This window comes from Amblyomma mixtum, chromosome 2, assembly GCF_055824585.1.
Source record: "Amblyomma mixtum isolate Tamu chromosome 2, ASM5582458v1, whole genome shotgun sequence".
Taxonomy (NCBI): Eukaryota; Metazoa; Arthropoda; class Arachnida; order Ixodida; family Ixodidae; genus Amblyomma; species Amblyomma mixtum.
In genome coordinates this window covers 268,150,820-268,172,729 of record NC_143013.1, presented here as the reverse complement: position 1 = coordinate 268,172,729, position 21,910 = coordinate 268,150,820, and the positions used below count along the sequence as shown (strand labels likewise).

At 48.5% G+C, this 21,910-nt stretch overlaps 2 protein-coding genes across 3 annotated transcripts in view; one reads left to right on the top strand and one right to left on the bottom strand.

Annotated features, from left to right (window-relative positions):
• The window catches only part of LOC149363918 (ATP-dependent translocase ABCB1-like), a 125,846-nt gene that overhangs the window by 7,118 nt on the left and 96,818 nt on the right, over window positions 1-21,910 (top strand). The window contains exon 1 of one of the 2 annotated variants that reach the window (XM_089573904.1): window positions 1,167-1,379. The exons of the other annotated variant lie outside the window; for it this stretch is intronic. The gene's annotated coding sequence lies outside the window, so the exon portion shown is untranslated. Of the gene's footprint in view, window positions 1-1,166; window positions 1,380-21,910 lie in introns of those variants that run through there. 2 annotated transcript variants of the gene reach the window in all.
• The window catches only part of LOC149363920 (uncharacterized), a 120,987-nt gene that overhangs the window by 80,160 nt on the left and 18,917 nt on the right, over window positions 1-21,910 (bottom strand). The gene's annotated exons all lie outside the window — the stretch shown is intronic.

Here is a 21,910-nt window from a genome sequence, read left to right as displayed (position 1 = left end):
CATTCTCACACGCACGCAGTTTTGTGCTCTCAATCAGGAAGATAGCTTTTGCAAAGCCCGTTTCCTCACAAGGTCAAGATATAATTTTTTGAGCGTTAGCTCTAATACTCGCATTACCCAATGTCGTATTAGCATAAAACACAAGGTCAATCATTCAAGTGAGAGCAATGGGTGGTACCCCTGGTGCACAGGTTGTGAACCACCTAATTAGCGATTAAGCGCGTTAAGATTAAGCGTGTTAGGGAGCATAGCATTACTAGTCGATTCAAAGCGTAGCATATCACAGGGATTCGCACCGACGACCTTTGGTTCCCCAAACCGTGACTTCTTGAAATTTCAAACGTTCATTACGGCCCTGCTAATCGACGTAGGGCACTCGAAGTGGTATCAAACGTATACTTTGCCATCAAAAAGTAGATTTCCGGATATAACGAAAAATTTGCACCGGAAATAACGAAGGCGGCTAATGACGCAATATTCTTTCAATATTCTAACGCTGCTTCAGCGTGTTTTCTTTGCCTGCAGTGGTATCCACTTCGAATTGGGGGGCTATAAATCTGATAATTCGAAGGAATTGGTGAGCGCTATAAAAACGCGGAAAAGGGACGAACACACAGGAGACGAAGCGCTTCTATCTCAAGAAGACTATCTCAAGAATAGTAATCTTCGGCTGTTGTAAGCGCACTTAGTTTCTACCTGTTTTTCCTTCATTCTTGTTAGCGCGTGCGTTCCACCCTCTTCTGTGTATGATATGACGTCAAATGTGTGTATACAGTCATGTTTCTTCAGAGATTAAACAGTAAAACTGATAAAAACTCGTAATCGAAGTGAAAAGTCTCTATTAGACTCTATTAGACTATTTTTTTGTTTTCCAGTGACTCGATAGATGACGCCTTTCTCTGTCCTCAATCAGCCGGACCCTAACCGACGCGTACAATATGTGTCGCGCGCGGCAAAAGAGAGTACCGTCAGGGTCATCACGGCCGTGTACACAGAGTCGCACTCGATCCGCAGGCGGGACATGACGCGTGTACGTATCTCTACCTGCCAGGACGTGGCAGGTGTTTTGAAGGACCCGGCTTTTATTCGCTTCGTTTCCGGGACAAAACAGAAATAAGCGCATGAAACGCGCGCACCATCGCTATTCCCCTGCGCACCTGCGATCGCGACTAAACGTCGCGTGCTCGGGAATCAACGCGCTTCGCGAGTTCAGTTGTGCCACAACGGTGAGAACGGAACGAGGCAGACTTTGCACTGCAAAGCAGCGGGCTCGTCTTCGGAGTACCGTACACGACACGTGGTCGACGCTTAACTGGACTTCGAAGTGCTCTTTGGAATAGAAAGCTCGTCAGATCGCCAACATGAACTCTCGCTGCACGGTAAGTTCTTATGCACGATATTTACGACTCCGAGACGTAACGAGATATAACGCGCCCAGCAAACTAAAAAAAAAAAATCACGCGTAGACAAAGAGAGTTTAGTTTAGTTTATGGGGTTTAACGTCCCAAAGCGACTAAGGCTATGAGAGACGCCGTAGTGGGGGGCTCCGGAAATTTCGACCACCTGGGGTTCTTTAACGTGCACTGACATCGCACAGTACACGGGCCTCTAGAATTTCTCCTCCAAAGAAATTCTAGCCGCCGCGGCCGGGATCGAACCCGCGTCTTTCGGGTCAGCAGTCGAGCACCATAACCACTGAGCCACCGCGGCGGCCGTAGACAAGGAGAGAAAACCAAAGAGAGAAAATCTGTTTTTTTCTTTCACACGGAGTTGTAACGTTCTCGTTACGGCGGTCTCGTTGTTTTGCTTATTTCCTCATATTTGTTTTGTTACCTAATCAGCATCTGCAGGGAGCAAGAACGCAGATTAAATGAGGGGGGGGGGGGGGGGGGTGATGCCTGTGGCCCGAGTATAAAAAGAATGAGAGGGTTCATAACCGGCCGCATCAGTTGGATGCGGTTAGATGGGCTTTGGTGTTGACGTGTAGGCATCTGACGATGCCACGCCCACCGCTGTGCGCATGCGCTTTAGCCAAACTCTGCGGGGTAGAATCGCGAGAGTATTGCGGATATGCTGCAGTGCCGCCATGTGAATCATTTACGCCGGCTAAACTATCAGCATCGCGAGAGAATATCCACGCCCAGCTGTGAGCATTGACGTCGTTGGAGAAGGTGAGGTCCATTGCGAAAGAGAGAACTGTGGTCTCCAGCATTGAAGCTACGTTAAGTAGTAAAAGCATGCGCTAAGCGAGAACTACAAGAAGTACACCGAGGGTAGAAGTAGGAGTAGAAGCGAAGCAGAAATTTAGGTTAGTTGGTACGTGTTCTTTTTTGTTCACAGCGCACCAAAGACGGGAAGAACGACGAAGGTGTAATAGCGCTTATTCGTGTTACACCTTCCCGTCCCGTCTTTGGTGGGCTGTGAGCAAAAATGAAGTACAAGCCTCGTTACCTCACACAGGTTTAGAGATTAAGGAGTGCCACACTCCGCTACATACGGTTACGGAACAAGCCCCGTTGCCTAGTGAATTTTGGCATTGACGGTATACTCATGTCGCACTGCCAAAGACGTGCTGCAATAGCAGAACTTGGGAAAAATATTGACGCAGTAAAATAACTAAAATATGCGTGTAAAACAAGTTATACGCACCAGTGTTTCATTTTTGTTTCTCTTTCGTTAGGGAGTTTTAGAATACGGTGGCGCTATCGGTTAGGGGCAGAAGGGAAAGGGGGGAGGGGCAGTGCGTAGGTGCAGAATGCTTATAAGAAGTGCTAAGGAGTTATCGAGCCAAGCTCTCTCAGAGTCTGAACACAGACTGCCCAGCACCAATCCGCCAAGTATAATGGAGCGGAGAAATCCACACACTGCTAATTAAGCTTGCAATCATATCCTCTGTATTTAGGAACGCCCGTGAGCCGAAAGCGCAAGAGTGCGCCTTGAGGAGTAATAGAGAGTTTTAGCGCAACGTTACCGCATACCGTAAACGCTGCCGCTACCATCGAACGCTCTACCTGCGCACTTACAACCCGCATGCGCAGTTCTGCCTATACGGGCGTCAACTCGCGCAGCTGCGAATGGTGGGCGGTTTGGCGGCCAACGCGAACAAAGTTACACAGGCACACAGAATATCACCGACGTCATCAAGCACAAGCGCACCAACGGAAACAGCAGTAGCACACAATGCTTTTGCATTCATAGCACGTAAGGACTCTTAAGTGCCTCCGGCAGTTTTTTTTTTCCTTTTTTTACTATGATTATTATGACTTCAGTGCGCAGTGTATCTCCTGCCTTCCGATCGAGAGATCGGCGTCGTCAGTCCTTGAGCCTTAGATTCCAAACATGGTTGCTAGCGAAGTGTACAAAGCCCGTACGCCTTCTTAACTGCTGGAGCAAGAGACATTGGAAATCAATGCAGCCACAGGAGCCTCACAGCACAGAGCACAAAGATAGACAAGTTGGAAAAAAAATATATAATACTAAGCGCAGCAGCACTGGACGTTGGCACAAGAAACTGGTTGGGTCAGTTTGTCTGGCTTACTTCACTTGCATCTGAGCTTTGTAACAGCGAGTTCATTGGTTGCACGCTGTATAACAGCAGAATAACCACGAGGTCAATCCCGTCAGTAGCTTACAACAACCTGAACTTAACTAAACTCAGCCTGTTCAGTCCGCAGGGGGAATACCGGTGATACTTCGCTCCAAGTGGGCGCGGTCGAAGACCCTGATGTATGTTGCTGAAAGCTTCCAGCAGATGGTACAGGCGGGTTTCCTGCCGTGTTTGGCGTATGCTGTGAAATGAACGCTGAGAGAGGGCGGTCACCGCACAGAGCACATCAGCTGCAGCTATATGGACACCGAACGTTGCTTTTGAAGAGAGTAGTAATAAATAATTTAGTTAGGATATAGCTTTTTTGAAATCGCTGGTTTCTTTCAACTTACTGAAGCACGTTGTTGATTAAAACTGGTGCCCCGTCATCGTAGAAAGCTTGTGGAACACAAAGTTAGCAAGGAAATTTTATATCATCTCCGTCTTTGCGCGCAACCTTGAGTGAGAGATATGTAGCCGAATTCTGAAAAGTATGGGCCTGGGCACTCTAAGGAAGCGACCGCTTCAAAAATGCTTCCTTTGGTCGCAAGGCTAAGAGTAGGGACGCTGCCGTCGGCTTGAAAAACGAAAATTGGCTTTGAAGGAAGGAAAGGGCGCAGTAACTGTCTCACTTCTCAGTGGACACCTCAACCTCGCCCTCCCGTGAGAGAAGGGGCGATAGAGGGAGTTGAAGAAGAACGAGAGAAGGAGGCGAGGTCTGGGCTAGTTCGCAAAACATGTTTGGCAAAAAGCACGCAGAAAGATACTGAACAGGTTAAGACGATAGAAAACAGCTTGTCTGTATAATCTTCACCTATCTGCGTCCTTCTGCGTGCTTTTTGTCAAACCATTTTGCAAACTTTTGTCAAACTTATTGTCAAGCATTACATTAACTTTTTGTCACCCATTCATATTGTGACGAAGACGAAGCTGGCAGTGGCGCGGGACGGAGCGCTCGCGCTAGGCCAGCGGCCATTAAATCATCTCTTGCTCATGGTTCACCACGTCTCATTCTTCGGCTGGCCGCCACGTAACAATATATAAATGAAGAGCATACTTCAAATAATTTGCGTTTTTTCTTCATCGTTTTTGTGCATATTTCATATGAAGTCAATTGCTGCGCATATCTATTCCCTGCTCAATAGTTGCTTGCCTTGCAAAAGGAGGCTGCGGGCTCTAGTCAAGTCACTTGCCTATAATGCGACTTTTACCCGCAGTCTCCTCCATCAGTGATGGAACTAAAAGAAGCTATTGTTATTAATTCTGAGTGCGCCTTTTACGCAACGCACCGTTACATCCGAAGCAAATAATGCCGTGGATACAACGGAAATAAATTCTTGCGCTAATGTTCGTGACCTTTTGCCATGAACTTATGACGGATATGGGTGGGAAAACGAAAACCTCCTGGGTCGTGCCCCTTATAGGCGTGCACGATTCATGAGCACTCTTTACTGCGGCCTGTACTCAGATTGATTTCGGACCTCATTTATAGATGTGCGCTATACGTAGGTCGAACTTTGTTTTCATTTTTTTTTACTATTTCTGTGATGTGGTAGTCTATTTTTTTACGCTATGCCATCGAGTCTAATCGTTAGCTTTATATAGTGAAGCTTTAAGAAGCCTGCAGTTTCGATCTCTGCTTTTTATTTTCTTATTTTACTCGAACCTATTGTTGTTGTTTTTTTTCATTGAAGTTTGCAGCGAGCTAAGCAGTACACAGCTGCCTGAGCTTCCTTCACGCAGCGTGTTTGTGAATATATATGCCTCGCCGACTGACGCACCATCTAGCGCTGTCCACCCTTTCTTTTATGCCAAAATAATAAAGTTAAAAAATATTGGCAGTGGCTTAGCTCAGCCATGCCAGGATATATGTAGCGAGAGGTACGGTATATCCCTGGTTACGTCTAGTTGGTTTGCTTATCGTCATGGCTACGGTCGGAGGCGAGCTTCGCCTGCAGCTGTGACGTCACTCGGCTCCTCGCGCATGCGCACAAGTGGGGCCGAAGGCCCACAGCGAAACGGCGAGACTGCGGGTAATGTAGATCTCGTTACAAAATACGCGCATTCTTCCGGCGACAGACACTATAGGCTTTTTACTGCCGGCACAACAATAATCTCCTTCTGCCTCCATCTTCATCGTCCTGCCGCAAATCTTCCAAACTTCGGTCATCACTCTGCACTCTGAACAGAAAGGAATGAAAAGGGAGTAAAGTTGTCCTCTAGAACACACCCTTTAAAAAAGAGTGTGCGCTGCAGGACAACTTACTCCCTCTTTACTCCCATATAGGCGTATTCGTGTTTATAGTGTACACTCGTGTGTTTGGAGTGTACCTGAACCTTTATAGCGCCCTCGATAATGCACCTCTCATTTCCTCTGCTATCAATCTTGGCCCTCTACGTAAGAGACAACCGACTATCTTCTCTACGTTTCACACGACCTGCCACTCCAAGCGTGTGCTTTGCGATTCCCGAACGACGAATGCCAAACCGCGTGCACTTAGATCTATGAACTAGTCAAGTACACTTTTTTTAGCGGCCACCAGTAGACTTCACTGGTCATGGATCGTACAGTGTGGCTTGTATCGCCAGCGCTCCAAACCTGTGGAAGGTGAAAATTGTCGCCCTCCCCACTCCAAGGGGCTACAAGTTCCAAAGGGCGACAAGAGCCCTCTGGAATAAGAAGTCCGTGTGAACAAAACTGGTGCCCTGCGTATTCCTCACAATGGCTGCGCATTCAAAGCCGTTTGCCTGAGTTTTCTTCTGAACGTCTCACCGGGTTCAAGTCCGCAAAAAGGTGAAATGAAGCGAACGCGATGCTAAATTAATGTTGTGAGCTTCAGGGGACACTACTTCTTCGTCAATTCTATGCTGATGTTCTGAAACAGGACTGCATTTCTGAAAATCCTATAGACAGTCCAGGCAGACATACGTCCCACACCTCACAAAGCTCTAGACAAGGCGGAAGAACACACCCTTCGCTGACTACAAACAGACACTCTCGTAACACCACTTAAACCCCACCAATGGTACCGCTCACTCTACAAACCACAGTGCCTACACTGTGGAGAAATAGCTACAGCTTTTCACATGGTGTGGGCATGCCAATTCAATCCTGCCATAGACAGACTTCCGAATCCCACTATGGAGCAGTGGGAGGCCATTTTGCACATCGAGGACCCTGACCAGCAACGAGGACTGGTTCGCAGGGCCCACGCTGCGGCGCAGGCCAGAGGGCTGCAGGAATAGGCGGACCACCGAAGGCTTCAATAATTGTCATTCTTTAAATAAAGTTTTCAGTCAATCGCCGCCTGTAAAATGCATGCAGCGTTTAATAGCATCCTTTTTGTTTGCAAGCTGTTTTGTAATGCCGCCTGTATCAACGCTGTCAGCAGCTTTTACAATCCTAACGTGCTTTCTCGCATACGTTGAAACGCAGGATGAGTTCATTGACCGATGCGCTAGAGCATAATGTATGCTACGCGCAGGTTCCCTGCTACAGATAACACGTGTGCTTTGCACCGTCTGTTGACCGAGTACATTGCTCGTCGCTTTGTTTCAGCTGCTCCGGCGTACCGTTACGGCACTGTTTAGTTACGAGGCTATAGGACGGCCGCGTTTATGTATGGAGCCGATATGCGGAAACAGCCGTTTGCTGAGATTTGGGTGGGCGTTATAAGAGCCCTTTTGCGTGGCTAATAGTCGCAGCCCATGATACAGCTCGAGAACAGAAAAATGATTTAATTATTCACAACTAACAAAGTTTTGGCATAATAGCACCCAAAACCCTGATTGCACACAAACCGCTATATGTTCCTCCCCTTGTAAAAATGGTCTATAGACAGTCTATAGACTCCTTACAGACTCTATTGCCTTCCCATAGATACTTTTGTTTGTCTATTCATAGTCTTTAGACTGTCTATAGATAAAAGTCTACAAAAAGTGTATGGCCGTAAATCTATAGATTTTCTGTAGACCGTATATAGCATTTGTATTGCCTACAGACTGTTTTCAAAGATTTGTCTACAGAGAGTCTATAGACTTTATAGACAGAAGTCTATGGATAGTCTACAGACTCCCTCTCTGTGCGAGCGTGCGAGCGTGCGTGCGTGCGTGCGCACATGCACGCAACAGGATTCAGTTCGCTTTGCTTGTGAAAAATAGGCTGTGTGTTTCAGTCTGTGTTAGAAACAACAGCGTCTCTTTTTTTTTTTTCTCGAAGTGCTATAGACGCCATTCGATATAGAGCAGACTAACCAGCCAAGACACTCCGCACACACGAACTTCCGTACAGCTCAATTCAGTTTTAATTTAGACCTAACATAGCCCTCTCGAGGCTTATCCGGTTAATCAACGGCGGGCATAACAATCGATTTCAGTAAAAATCCTTCTGAAGATGTGTTATGTGGTGTTTAACGTCCCGAAGCAGCACATTGGATATTAGGGACGGCGTATATAGTGGAGGGCGCTCCGGAATAATGTAGACCACCTGGGGTTCTTTAACGTGCAATTACATCGCAGAGCCCAGCGACGTCATTACTTTTCGTCTCCACCGAAACGCAGTCGTCACCACAGCCGGATTCGAACCCGCGGCCATGGGATCAGCGGCCGAACTCCAAAACCACTGGAGCCACACGGGGCAGAGTACCCGAATCCATAAAAGTGGATCCTCTGTGGTTCGCTCTCTTTAACTTCGTACACCTGAGCGACCACGAATCAAACTCACGACCTTGACACTTGCCGAGAAGTACCCGTTAGTAGCAAAACCTTGCGTAACTGCGAGTCCTAGCACGTAGTCTCTATGCACGAATACGCCTATATGAGAGTAAAAACTGAATAAGCTGTCCTCTAGCGAACTCTCTTAATAAAAATGAGTGCGCTAGAGAAGACTGTACTCCCTTTTTACACCCTCCTGTTTAGAGTGTATCTGCCACCTTAGCTCAACCTTTGTCACGATAGTCTAAACGTAAAACAATCATAACAGGGCAAGGGCAAGGCAGCTATAGAAAAGTAGGGCAAGGCAGCTAAATAACACACCTAGTGCACTCTATACGCAGGTGCGTCCAGCGACAAACAACGTTTTTTTTTTTTTTTCCGCCGGAGATAAAAGAATGCGACCTTCACAACCGAACAAGCGAACAACAGTCGAGCACGCGCTCGCCGCCCATGGACTAGAATAGTCGCGGAATGGGCTTTCGAGTGGAAAACTTCGATTGAGTTTGCTTTGCTTCATGTCGTTCTTCTTTCGCGCTGGGAATAGACGTGTCTCGTGGCGGCGGCCTTTCCCGTCCTACACGTCGCCTGTCGCGTATCGATTTCATTCAATGCGAAGCGGAAAGTCTCCTTTTCACTTGTTATTCTTTTCTCCGTGCCTTCAAGGCGTACGCTGTGTCCACGCCGGGAATAGAGGGACTCGATTGTGTAGGTAAACCGACAAACTGCTTCAATCCCAGCGTTCCTGGCTCACGCTAACATGCTTTGTTTAGAACGATAGGAACCGGCCACCATTCTCCGGATATCAACCTCCAGCTTTCCTCATTGCCTTGCATAGGGCAATGAAATCCCCACCCGCTTAAAGAAAAAAATATAAATGAGAAAGCGCACTAACGGCACAGTCATACCGGAAGCGCATAGATAACTTGTTTTTGTTCGAACAACCCTGTCCTCCGAGGTTTCGATCGTTCGGCTGCAACGACCAGCGCGTGGCCTCACTAAGTCATATACGAGTTACGCCTACATTAGACGGAACACCGCTGTCTTGCCTACTAACCGCGTCGTCGTCGGAGATAATGGAAATTCGAAGATGTAGTTGACCCGCCGCGGTGCATGGCTCAGTGGCTAAGGTGGTCGTCTCTAGTGAGCCGCAGTACCCGGGTTCGACCGAGACTTCGGCGGCCGCGTTTCGAATTCATCGAAACGCGGCCGCCGAAGTCTCGGTCGCCCGTGTGCTGTGCAATGTCAGAGCACGTTAAGGATCCCCAAGTAGTCGAAATTATTCCGAGACCTCCACTACGGCACCTCTTTCTTCCTTTCTTCTTTTACTCTCTCCTTTATCTCTCCCCTTATGGCGCGGTTCGCGTGTCCACCGAGATATGTGAGACAGTTGCTGCGTTCATGATGTAGCATGCAGGTGCACAAGGGGGGGGGGGGGGGGGGGGGCGGCACCTAAGCGTCTCTCGCAGTCGGCTAAACTCCTTGGGGAACTCCTCCAAACTCCACCCTGCTAAACTACGCAAGGTCTGTAAACTCAGGTTTCAGAAATATTAACTGTTCGGTTACTCTTCATCCGACTTCACTACTAACTATAATCTCCGTTTTACTCCATTTGAACGTAGGCCGAAAGCGTGAAGCATCCATTACCGGAAATTAGGGACGGCGTCCAGCCAATGTCGCTAAGCCTAGCGGCCTATCACCTTCTGTTCTGCAGCCACTCGGTCATTCTTTTTCTTTCGTACGTCACGAATGACGTCAACGCGCTATTTTTGAGCACATAATCTGGGAATGCGCTAGCTCCCCAGGGGCTAAAGCAAATATAAGTTGTAGAGAAACCTGGGAAGCCCTGCTGTGGAGCGAGGCCCCTGCTCCACAGCAACAAGCCATCCGCCTGGCGGAAGAAGCCGCGAGGAGTCAAGACCTCTTTGCCTGCTTCTAATCGCGGAGGTCTCGGCCCCCGTCACCCAGGCCTGCGTGCCGGGGACGGGGAGTAGGGGGCCTCCTTCATCATCATCATCATCATCAGCCTGACTACGCCCACTGCAGGGCAAAGGCCTCTCCCATGTCTCTCCAATTAACCCTCATCATCATCATTTGAGCGTTTAAAGCCGTGCGCCACGTGGTGGCAGTAAAGGTAACTAGAAGCTTCTCCTGAATTTATCATAATGAAGCCTGCTTAGTGAATTGCAAGGAGTCATGGGAGGTTTTGCTACGCAGCCAGGACCTCCAAGAACAAAAAGAAACCATCAGATATGCCTTCGAAGCCGCCCGGTCCCAAGGGATCTCGGCCGTCTGACAAGGACGGGATGGCGAGGCCGCCGTTCTGATTATCTGATATAATAAAGTTTGTCTAAGTCCAAGTCTACTGGGCCGCAAAATAGCGCCTGCTTCATAGATCGCGACCATCGCGATCACATGACAGGCTGGCTCTATCTGTTCACTGCGTACAGCAATCAAGTGAATTCCATTTTCCCTTTCTGGAGGCTGATAAAAGAAAGCAAAATAATGGCGCTTTGTATGAATGGTATAGACACTGCGGCGAATTCGTGTAGCTCGAATTTCTCGGAAGTGACCCCCCACCAGAGAATACGGGAAAAAGGGAGCAGTTCAAGTGAAAGGGCGACCTCGATGAAACCACCCCGTCCGTAACACGCACAGAGTCTGGGACCGCCGTATCACCGACTGAATAATTCATTGCGGTTCCCCTCCACGCAATCTGTGCGTATGTCGGCACAGGTCGAGAACCGTAGGAATGTAGCGGCTGTTTCTACGTATTGCACACAGTCTCCTCCAAATTGTGTGGATACAAGCCCTGCCTGACCGTCACGCTTCGTCCATGTTCCGCCAGAATTACCACATCACCAGGAAATCCGTGTCACGACCAGCTATGTACTCTCCTGCGTTGAAACAAAGCGCCAATGGAAAGCCTTTGATCTGAGCCGCGGTGGTCAAGTTGCGTATTGCGGCATATCATTAAAGGTGTTGCTAGGAACGGACTCTAATGCAACATTGAAAGCACGCGCCTTCAGGTCATGGAAGAGCGCATATATTGCGCCAAAATTGATGAGAAATAAGAGCTGAGTCTGAAAAGAATCCCGACGACATCATTTTCTCTCAAAGGGGCAAAAATAATGGCCCAAGCATACCCCGTTATCAATATCTTTATTACGACCATTAAGCGAGGAAACATAGCAGCTTCGATTATGGAGAATTCCTAGGAGGGAAGTATATGACGTCAGTAATTGAAATGTACGTTGCGGTCACATCCATGTTTTTGTGAATCGAATTCATATATAATTGTGCATTACTGTGAATCATATCGGTGCAAGCAGTCCCAGGAAAGGATAGAATAATTTCGCAAGTCAATGACTCAGCCTATCGGGCACTCCATGCTCGGCCAAGCAGTAAATGAGTTAACGTCCTGTTATTCGTACAAATATAAACCACTTAGTCTACAATTTAATAGCTACATAGTGAGTGAGTGAGTGAGTTGGTTGGTTGGTTTATGGGGTTTAACGTCCCAAAGCGACTAAGGCTATGAGAGACGCCGTAGTGGAGGGCTCCGGAAATTTCGACCACCTGGGGTTCTTTAACGTGCACTGACATCGCACAGTACACGGGCCTCGAATTTCTCCTCCAAAGAAATTCAGCCGCCGCGACCGGGATCGAACCCGCGTCTTTCGGGCCAGCAGCCGAGCACCATAGCCACTGAGCCACCGCGGCGGCTCTGAGTGAGTGAGTGAGTGAGTGAGTGAGTGAGTGAGTGAGTGAGTGAGTGAGTGAGTGAGTGAGTGAGTGAGTGAGTGAGTGAGTGAGTGAGTGAGTGAGTGAGTGAGTGAGTGAGTGAGTGAGTGAGTGAGCGAGCGAGTGAGTGGAGCAGAGTGAGTGAGTGGAGCAGAGTGAGTGAGTGGAGCAGAGTGAGTGAGTGGAGCAGAGTGAGTGAGTGAGTGAGTGAGTGAGTGAGTGAGTGAGTGAGTGAGTGAGTGAGTGAGTGAGTGAGTGAGTGAGTGAGTGAGTGAGTGAGTGAGTGAGTGAGTGAGTGAGTGAGTGAGTGAGTGAAGCAGAGTGAGTGAATGAGTGAGTGAGTGAGTGGAGCAGAGTGAATGAGTGAGTGGAGCAGAGTGAGTGGGTGAGTTCATCTACACTCGCCTTCCGCACCGAACGAACTCAGGCGCCCAGTCCCCTGCTTACCCCGCAGCTGTGCTTTCGCGCTCACATGCCGCACATGTTCATACATGCGCACACCGTGGTCGGCAGCTGCATGCGAGGTCATGTCGCCTCGCTGGCAGAATGCGCCTGGAACAAACACCCGCTCTGTGGTACTGCGTTTTCAATCTGTACCGTCTGTGTTGCGGATTCCCTGTGGAACGAAACCTGCTTTAACATGAATAATTATACCGAACAACCACTACCGCTTTTCAGGAAAGGATATTTTTAACAGTAACAGAATAATTTCCTCTGTTTGCCGGAATCTGTGAAAGATCGGTTGTTTAGACTACACACACCCATTTCGTTTAAAAGGCACACTTCTGTCGCCGAAAAGTAAACGAATTGTGGTTTTGTTGGTCCCACTTATAACCTGTAATAATTAAATGGCTCCAAATTGGTTCCATCTCCTAGCGTTCTTTTAGGGTCAATGAAACTTTTAAACACGAGAGACATTGTTTTCTTTTTCTTTACTCTTTTATAACAAAACGTAGCAGCTGCAGTACAGTGTATCGAACTCTACTAGAATTTACGTTCAGCAACACAGGTCCACCGCCAACGTTGAAAGACGCTGACGGTAAACAGCTGCGGATGACGAGGTCTTTGCAAGAAATTCTCACAGTTATGTTGGCACACACAGACACTGAGCCTGAATACGCAACCCACGGCGTCAAGTGCCGCAGTTTCGAAATTCTCGTTCTTTGTCGTCGGATGCGATGTCGCTGAACGAAACACGCTGTCACGGCGCTTGCGACAATGCCTTTTCATTTTCTTGACGTTCCGGTCGTTCATGCAAACGTATAGTCGGCCTTGCTCTTTCTTACGGAGCTGCTTGGAGGGACGTATATGTGAGACATAAGCTTCTGTATATCGTTTTTATGGAGCTGCTAACGAAAAGGCACGACACCAGCAATGAAAGAGATGAAAAACACAAAGGTGCACACGCGGAGGAAGACGTACCGTAATTTCTGGCATATAGTCCGCACTTAGGGCTCAATTTTGTCTGGGGAAGGGAAAACTTTATTTACACTAATGGTTTTTCCTGCGGTTTGGGGGCATCTTCAGAGACGTCTTGGTTCTACCCCCAGGAGCCTTCTCTGTCGAAGTCGTCCGCCTCTAATCAGTGGTCGGTTGCCCTCAGTCCAGGGCTCCGCTGGCCACTGCCGCCCGTTGAGCTCGCTGTACCAGACCTTGTTGGTCTTCGCAGCGGTCGCTGGACAGCAGAGTCTCCCACTGCTCCGCACTCGGGTTTTGTATTTTGGGGAGCACGTCTATGTTTTGGCAGGCCCATGTGATGTGGTATAGTGTAGGTTTTTTGTCGCACCAGGGACATTTGTTCGTGTATATCGTAGGGTGCATTTTGTTTAGTATATGTAGGTTTGGGAAAGAGCCTGTTTGTAATTGTCTCCAAGTGACAGCTTCCTCTTTGCTGAGAGATTTGTGCGGTGGAGGATATCGCATTCTTCTGCCTCTATAGTTTTGTAGTATGGCCGAGTATTCCCTGGGTGCTGGCGCGAGTTCCGCGGTCTCGTCGGAAGCTCGGAAAGTAATGTATCCTCGAGCTATCCTGTCGGCCTCTCGGTTCCCTGCCACCCCCGTGTGCCCCGGTACCCACACAATTTTGTGTCGGATCTTGTCGTTTTGTTCTTCCCGGTTTTTAATTCTGTCACTCGCTGCGAGGAGTATACGGAGCGCGTGACGACCTATCCTGCCATTCATGTAATTTCGGCAGGCTGTTTGAGAGTCCGTAAGTATTGTTAGTGACCGCCCGGTTCTATAGCCCTCCGCCACCGCTAGAGCAACGGCTACTTCCTCGGACTCTGCAGCTGTGCAGCCTCGGAGAGACGCGCTGGTCATTTCGCGTAAAGACGAATCGACCACCGCCGCTACAGCGATTTTGGTATCTCCTCCTCTCCAAGACGCGTCTGTATACACGGTCGTGGCTTGAGGAGCGTATGTTTTCTCGATGAATTCGGCCCTCGCTTCTCTTCTGCCTCGATGGAGGTTGGGATCCATGTTTTTTGGTATTGGCGCTACCTTGAGGGTCTTGCGAAGCTCGTCGGGGATCGTTGCCGTCCTCGACATTTCTCGCATCTGCTCGCGGTATCCGAGCCTCTGCAGGAGCGCTCTTCCTGTCGTTGTTTGCAACAGCCTGAGTTTTTGCGACTCAAGCTGCGCCTCTCGTAGCTCCTCAAAGGTGTTGTGTAATCCCAGGGCCATGAGTTTTTCTGTAGACGTGTTGCGTGGTAGTCGGAGCGCTGTCTTATACGCTTTGCGTAGCAGGGCATCCGCTTGTTGTATTTCATTTTTGTTGAGGCACTGGTAGGGTAGGCTGTACGTGATTCGACTAACTACTAGGCTTCTGACTAGTTTTAGTGTGTCTTCTTCACGCATGCCATGTCGCCTGTTGGTGATGCGGGTGATCATGCGTGCGACTTGTAGCGTTGTTGCTTTCAGTAAAGTAAAAGTGTGAGTACTGCGCTGGTTGGATTGAACCCACATGCCCAAAATTCTTATTGTTGTCTTATTGTTGTCTTTTCGTTGAACACGCGCTTGTTGAACTTATTCCGAAAAAGCGAAAGGGACGCAGCACGTTCTTACTGAACGTGTACAGCCCGCCGAGACAAAGAAAAGCCAAACTCTTCGAACTGTTTTATGGAGCGCACAAGCTGGCCAAAGAAAATGCACTCATCATCGTAGGAGATTTCAACGCCATGGACAGGAGTTGGGGATACCAGAAACAAGACATCAAGGGAAGAACATTAGTGGAAGTAGCGGAATACTTTGGCTGCAGTCTAATCACAGATCCTGCGACCCCCACGAGAATCGGGAATAGCGTGAGCACGGACACATGCCCGGACCTCACCTTCGTAAGGAACAGCAGGGAGTCACAGTGGGAAAACATGATGGAAAATCTAGGCAGCGATCACTTTATCCTCCGGACACGAATAGCATCCGACACCATAAGACGCCAGATTGGACAGGCGAAAATCACTGACTGGAACGCGTTTCGCGGGGCTTGCAACAAATCTGAAGGCGGTATCCAATCACTGGAGGAATGGAGCGGCATGCTGAGAGAAACGCGACAACGATGCACAAAAAGTCTAAGGAGAACGACAGCAACGCCTGAAGTAGACGCCCACCTCCTCAGACTATGGGAAGCGAGACGCAGTCTCACCAAAAGATGGCGGAAGCAAAAACACAACACGAAACTAAAACTAAAGATAGCAGAAATTACGGCAAAGGCGGAAGAATACGCGACGCAACTCGCGAAACAAAATTGGGAACAACTCAGCGACTCACTTAGGGGAACTCTAGGCACGGCCAGAACCTGGAATCTCTTAAGAGCACTAATCGATCCGACCAAAATAAAATCAGAAAACAATAAAGCCATCCACCGGTTCATCCACTCCTTCGAGGGATCAGACATCGCCCTACTGGAGAAGGCACGAGAAAAATGTTTCGGCGATCACAACCCCCCGCGATACCAAGGAACGTATCCAGGAGCCGAAAACGAGAAACTCGACCGCCCCATAACTGTGGAAGAGGTTTACGCGGCCATAAGAAACACCACCAGAAACACGGCAGCCGGAGCGGACAGAATCGACAACGCCCTAATCCGCAACCTGAGCGACGACCTCATACAAGAGCTCGTCACCTTTCTTAACAAACATTGGGAGGCGGAGACGGTTCCCGAAGATTGGAAACACGCCGAAGTAATAATGATACCTAAACCTGGTAAAAAGCTACAAATTGAAAACCTCAGGCCTATATCACTCACGTCGTGCCTTGGCAAGCTTTACGAACGGGTTGTGACTTTCAGACTGCAAAATTATATGGAAGACAACGACTGTGTACCACATACCATGTTCGGCTTCAGAGCGAAGCTCTCGACGCAGGACGTTCTCCTCCAAATACAAGAAGATGTCCTGCGAAACGTACCTCGGACGGGAGAAAATGTCATAATGGTCCTGGACATCAAGGGGGCATTCGATAACGTCAGCCACGAAGCGATCCTTACGGGCCTAGACAACCTGGATTGCGGACGCAGAATCCACGGCTTCGTCAAAGCCTTCCTGTCCGATAGAACTGCCACCATCGACATAGGAGACCTTCGATCGGAAAAAATTCGCACTCCAAACAAAGGAACACCCCAAGGGTCAGTTATCTCACCCCTACTCTTCAACATAGCTATGATAGGCCTAGCTCGAAAACTAGAGAACATCGAAGGCATCAGGCATGCAATGTATGCTGACGATATAACAGTCTGGACAAACACGGGCTGTCTCGGAGAGAAGGAAGAAAGGCTACAGCAAGCGGCCTCTTGTGTAGAGCAATACCTCGCAGAAAGAGGACTCTCATGCTCGACCGAGAAATCGGAACTGCTGAGAGTCTGGAGAGGCAAGCAAAACCGGACCGTCCCAACCAACGAGGACCTAAAACTCAACGTCTACATAGAAGGGACGCCCATACCCGAAAAGATCAATTTTGTCTGGAAAAAAAAACTGACAACATTGCGCGCAAGCGGTGTAAATTGGTTTTTGAGGGAAGGAAATAGCGCAGTATCTGTCTCAGATATCTCGGTGGACACCTGAACCGCGCTGTAAGGGAAGGGAGGAAGGTGGGAGTGAGAAAGAGGTGTCGTAGTGGAGGTCTCCAGAATAATTTCGACCACCTAGAGATATTTAACGTGCGCTGACATCGCACAGCGCCTCCATCGAAACGCGGCCGCCGCGATCGGGTTCGAACCCGGGGACTCCGGTTCAGTAGACGAGCGCCTTAACCACTGAGCCATCGCGGTGGGTCGCAAGCGGTGCACAAATCACGTTGGGAATTTCATGTTACACTCTAAACAGAAAGTGGTAAAAAGAAAGTAAGTTGTCCTCTAGCACACTCCCTTAAATGTGTGCGCTAGAGGACAGCTTTCTCCCTTTTCACTCCCGTACAGGTGTGTTTCTCTTTAGAGTGTATATGGGCGATATTGAAAACGAAAATTCTGTATAGTCGCAAACCCAAAATCTTTTACTTTTCAGCATGCATAGACCGCGGGCTGTGTACCAGAATTTAGGGTACACGCGACACTGGCGCGAAATACAACATCGGTTGACGAGGAACCGGCACGGCGCGAGTTATAAAACGCACAAGACGTACAGTCTTTGTCAAAAGTAGCCAGGCTGCACATTTTTCTTCTCAGTCGTATATTAAAGCTATTATGCCAGCCTTAAAGCTCTTAAGAAGAACCCCTGTTTTCACCTTCAAAGCCCTTTTAATCTTTTTAATCTTTAAGGAAGCCATGAGGGCTCTGTTATACGAATGAGAAGCAAACCATGCAGCTTGGTTACTTTTGACAAAGACTGCACGTCTCGCGTTCCCGACGCTTTATACATTTGGCGCACCTGCGAGTCACTGGGGAGTTTTAGAACACGGGCCCCAAGCTTTGATGCCCCCAAGAAGTCTGGGGTGTCTGAGCGCGCATGCGCAGAACGCAAGGCCCGCCTTGAAGTTGGTGCCAGATAACGCCGCCGGCTACTCCCATAGTCACACAGCACAGGTGTCCGAAAACGTGCACAAACTGACAACATAGGAGGGGATAGTTACAGGCCAGTTGGTAACTTATAACAGGGGCGAAAAACCGCAAAAGGCACCGGACGGAGGCAGTGGACAACACAAGGTAGCTTGTGTTGTTGAGCGCCGTATGGTGGCTCAGCAGTTATGACGCACGGCTGCTGACCCGAAAGACGCGGGTTCGATCCCGGCCGCGACGGTCGAAATTCGATAAAGGCGAAATTTTGGAGGCCCATGTACTATGCGATGTCAGTGCACGTTAAAGAACCTCAGGTGGTCGAAATCTCCGGAGCCCTTCACTACGGCGCCTCTCATAGCCTGAGTCGGTTTGGGACGTTAAACCCTCCCAGATCATAAACCGTAGTTTGTGTTGCGTGTTGTGCATTGCTTCCGTCCCGTGTTTTCTGCGGTTTTTCGTCCCGGTTATGATGACGTAGAACACGGCATGACATGTAGCTGCAAGCTGCCACACGCAGCACACAGTACGGTGCAGTGCAACACTTAAAGTTGCAATGTTGTAAAAAAATTCGAGTCGGTAACGAAAGTTTCGAAAATAGAAAGTGGCTTTCTCCTCCCCCCTCGTTCACGTTGAAAGGTAAAGGAAAAAAAGCTGCCAAATCATGTTTTCTCATATTGATCCCCAAGGTTATCACCATGATATAGTTGCAGTTAATCTGTCTTGCAGGCAAAAACAGGGAGGGCACACTTTTCGGTATTGACGCGTTGGCCGAGTCAGCCACCACCCACACGACGGTCCCTCAAGATGGGGCCAAGTCCGGGCCGCTGCATGAGGGAGGCACCTCGAGGTCTCCGCGTACCCCCATGTGCCCGTGGAGGGGGGGGCGTTCCCACAGCGGCTATGACGTGCACGCATTTCGCGCTAGACGGAAGCCATCGATCTGGCCGTTCCCGGTGGCCGCGTGACCGCGCAGAATGAAAGGTGCCGCCTTTCTAGTGCGGGGCCGACGGCGTTTTGCTGACGACGGGCAGCCAACGTGGGATACACACAGAATCCATGGATGCGGCTACGGATATACCAGGTGTCCCAGCTAAATGTAACCAAAATTTTAAAAAACACGGGGTATCCTAGCCGTCTGAAACTAAATGAAGGTTGTTTAGAGTCGCGTGACCTAGTCTGCAGTATTTTTTTCGTTCTTCAAGGTGGACTAATTAGTCAAGCTTAATGAACTAACTTTTTAATTATTTCCGCCTTGAGGAACGAAGTTTCAATGGAAAAGTTGTAGGTCGCTTTGAGAAACAGCTTACTGAGACATTTGCAGTAAAGTAATATTTACGTGAAGTAGTTTTTTACCGGCCTTTAACCATAACCCGCACAATAAGAAAAAGCTTCCACATGACAACTGTGCCACTTCAACGTCCCAAGACGCGCCTTAAATAACAAAATCCGTTTTTTCTGAAGTCCTCTCCTCGATGAGACTTTGGGTGCACAGTGGGGCAGAGAAGTGAGCGAGCAGCTGGTCACGTGACAATTTTTTTTAAGGTCAATAAATGAAGCGACGTAAATCGTAACTTCACGGAAACAGCACTGCTAGCGGTTTTTCGAGGCGATCTAAAACTTTTGCATTGACACTTTCTTCCTGAAATCAATAATTAATAAGTTAGCTAATTAAACTTAACCAATTAATTAACTTTGAAGAGCGAAAAAAATACTCAAGACTAGGCCACGCGACTATGAACAACCCTGTGTTGGTTTCACTGGACAAGGACACTTCGTGTTTTTTAAAAGTTTGGTTACATTTAGCAGGGACACCCGGTATATGTAGCGGCTTTGGCTTTTTCTATGCGGGAACGAACATGAACTCGTAAACATTGCGACACCACATTAACATGATATATTTACGCACGACGTGTGAGGGAATTGTGACTGTGAGCCGACCCGCGGCGAAGGCGCGGTTCAACTACTGTCCACCACACTCGCCAACCTGTAAAATATCTCCCTTCTGTATTTTTATTTTTTATAGCTTGTCATTTCCTGCTATTCGTGCTCCAGCCAGCTTAACAGAAGCCTGAGCTAGTTGATGATATTTCACGTTCGAAAGCGTACAGGGAGGAAGTGACCAAGAGCACTCATGCGTGATTACGTCATCTTTGTTCTCGTGCACGTCCTCGATAAAAGATGTATCCGTACCCCTCGGAACCCTGCCGCGTCTTCGCGATCAGTGTAACGCATTGTGACGCACTGGCGGAGAGCGCACGGATGTTCCAAATAAAAAATCTGATCAACGCCTCCTCCATTTCAATGCCAGCCACTCTGCCCACTTCGCAATGGAACCCTGTGACGACTCTGTTGGTTTACTGGTCGCCATGTCTGTTGACATGTCTGTTGGTCGCCATGTCTGTTGACTGGTCGCCACAGTCTGTTGGTTTACTGGTCGCCATGTGGCGCCACCTACAGGGAGCGGTGGCTTGTGTCATAGCGCGAGCTGTTGGCATGGCTGGCGAATGTTCCTCTGTAAAGCCACGCCTCGCGAAGGAAAATAGAGCACGAATTAGTTCGCCAGTCACCCACGATGCGTCGCTAGTCACGGGAGCTCTCTCCCTCTCACTGACGTGCAACGGGAGAACGGGAGAGAGGGAGGAAGGGTAGCAGGAGATGGTTTGATTTTCGGAAATCGCCTGATCTGGCAGGATTTGAAATCGAGGAGGCGCTGCTCCCACCAGCACTTGATGGTTCAGTGAGTAGTGTGATATTGCGAGGAAAAGCGTAGTGTTATAGCAGCGGCCCGTTCACTGTCGAGTTTGTATTGCTGCAATGCCCTATTATGTTTAGTTTCTTTTTGATAAAAAGTATTCTTTGCGCGACCAAATTGCTCCGAAGAGGTCACTTGTCTTTCTTCAGTCGTCCGTGTTCTTAGCGCTGCTTTGCCTCTTTAAATTAGCCACTTATCCCGAACTTCCACCTCTTCATCAGATCACTATCAGGACTGACAGCTTCTGCGATGTTCAAGATTATCCACAGTTTGGTAGATACGTTATCTGGACAGCCCCCCTTCATATTTAGTTACAGTGCGGCCAAAAGTACTGGTACTTTCTGAACCGCCGAGTGCGTTTGTTGCTTTTCTTGACAGCAAGCTGCGTGTTTTTATGCTTTTTTTTTTAGGACACTAGTTCGCTCAAATAAATAGTTCGTTTTTCAGGGAACCATGAGTGCGTCCGTGTGTGCAGTCAAAGCTACGTGACAGCATTTTCATGCGTATTTTCATTTCCATCATGCGCTAAGCCGCGTCGGTGTCAATCAAACAATTCCAGGGTAACGCTGTCTTAATGCTTCTTCTCCTGTACCTCGTCATTTCGACCTGAATTGACTAACTGCAGCACTTAAGCCTCGCCACGAGTGGTTAATCCGTGGGGAAGACTGTAACTGCAGTTAAAGATCCATTTGAGATTACTAATGCGAAAGCACTATATGGCTCTGACGCGTCAGCAAAAAGTGGCCGCAAATTTTGTCCACCCGATTACGTCGTTCTTTGAAGATAAATGTGTGAAATTGTGATTGTGATAGTATGCGATTGACGTGGGAAAAATTTGGTTCATGAGGTATAATTACTTCATTAATTGAACGCGAAAAAACGCGAAAAAATACGCTTAGACGTCAAAATAGCCTTGGACGTCGATATAGTACATGGACGTCAGGACAGCCACTGATGTCGATAAACTATGTGGACGTTTTGCTTTCTCATTGCTCCAATGCGGATCGCCGCAGCGATGTCAAAGTTTTTTCTTGAAAGAATATTTGCTGCTCCGTAAGGGACCCCTGCTGTACATCGAGTCCCTTCTGGATGACAGGGCGTACTGCCCCTCCGCTTGCGTACAGCACGTATA